This window comes from Ochotona princeps, chromosome 14 (assembly GCF_030435755.1).
Source record: "Ochotona princeps isolate mOchPri1 chromosome 14, mOchPri1.hap1, whole genome shotgun sequence".
Lineage (NCBI taxonomy): Eukaryota > Metazoa > Chordata > Mammalia > Lagomorpha > Ochotonidae > Ochotona > Ochotona princeps.
In genome coordinates, this window is record NC_080845.1 from 64474983 (window position 1) to 64477038 (window position 2056).

Consider the following 2056-nt stretch of genomic DNA (forward strand, 5'->3'; position numbering starts at 1 on the left):
TTAAATTTTATTCTTCAAGATGGTTTGGTTGGGCCCGGTGCAATTGTTCAATTGATTAATCCTCTGTCTTCCAAGTTCTGGGATCCCATATGGATGCTGGTTCATGTCCCAGAAGTTCCATTTCCCTTACTGCCCTCTACTTGTGGCCTGGAAAAGCAAGGAAGGATGATCCAAAGCCTTGGGATCCTGAAGCCATGTGGGATACCTGAAAGAAGCTCCTTGTACCAGGCTTTGAATCAGCTCAGCTCCAGCCATTGCCGCTTTTGGGGGAGTAAACCAGCATGTTGAAGATCTTTCTCTCTGTCTCCCCTCCTCCCTAAAATGCTTTTTCTATAAATATACGACAGAGTAAAACTCTTCCTTCTGCTGGTTCACTCCTCAAATATCCACAATAGCTCAAGCTGAGTCAATCTGAATCCTGGTTCCAGGAGCTCCTTTCAGATAACCCAAATGGCTGCAGAGTGCAAAGGCTTTTGGCAATTCTCCAACGCTTTCCCAAGCCCCAAGCAGAGGAATTGATGGAAATTTGAGCAGCCAGGGCATGAAACAGTGCTCATTTAGAATCCTGGTGCTGGCAAGTTGAGGTTTTAGCCACTGACTTATCATACTGGGCCCATAAATATTTAAAAAAGTTTTAAAAATAGGATTCACTCTTTGCAATCACTTATGTTTCCAGATGAATGCTTGCATCATTGTTTCCATCTCTGAAATGAACATTGAGATTTTGATAGGGACTGTATTGAATTTAGATATCGCATTAGTAATATGGCCATTTTGATTATGTTAATTCTACCAATCAAGGAAGATGACAACTCTCCACATTTTATGTCATCTTCCTTTCTAATATTTTTTAAATAATTTTCATCATAGAGGTCTTTGAAGCTACTTGTGAAATTTATTCCAAAGTGAAATGCTTCTCTGATATTTTAAAGGTAACTGGAATTACAAGCTCTTTCTCAGATGTGAGTTATTTATATATATGAGGGTGATCCATTTATGTTCATTGATTTTGTATCCTGCTACTGTCAAACTATATGAGTTTCCATAGTCTCTCTTTTTAAAAATTGTTGTTTGATACAATTTAGTTGACACTGCTGTTTTCCTTCCCCATCCTCCAAGATCCCTCCCCTCCCCCTCACGTCTCCCCTCAAGTCTCACATTGGTGTCTTTCATGAGTTTCCCCAAGTCCATCATGTTGCTGTTGGAGTGTCTCCCAATCATAAAGGAGACTGTCAGTCATTTCATTGTGAGTTCACGCTTGTAGCCTGAACCAGTTCTGAAGATCAGATATCATATGTTTGTGCCAATAGTCTCTTGATTGAGTCTTTTGGTCTCTTATTTATAGAACTGTGTTCTCTGCAAACACAGAGATATTTTCATTCTTTAGTTTTCATTTGAATTGTTTTAATTGTTTTTTCTAATAGCTCTAGAAAGTATTTCCAATACTACATTGAAGAGCAATAGTGAAAGCTGAACTCCTTGTCTCATTCCATATCTTAGAGGAAAGGTTTCTAGTCATTCCATTTTCAGTCTGAGGCTGACATTGGGTTTTTCATATATTGTTTTGATGGTATTTGAAAATGTTCTTTCTTTGTGTATCTTGCTTAGGCTTTTTTTTAAGCATAAAGTGGTGTTTGATTTTATCAAATGCTATCTTTGCATCTACTGTGATGATATATATATATATATATATATATATATATATATATATATATATATAATTTCTGAATTTGTTGATGTGGTGCATCACATTTGTTGATTTGCACATGTTAAACCATTCCTGCATGCCAGGGATAAATTCCACATTGTGCATGGAGGATGATCTGTCTGATGTATTTTTTGATTCTGTTGTTAGTATTTTGTTGAGGAGTTTTGCACACATGTTCATGAGTGATTTCAGTTGTATAGTTTTCTTTCTTTGTTGTGTCTCTACCTGGATTTGGTATTAGGGTGATTATTGCTTCATGTAATGAGATTGGAAGGATTATCTCAATTTTTTGTTTTGAAAAATTGTAGAGGATTGGAGTAAATTTTTTTTAAAACATTTGGTAGAATT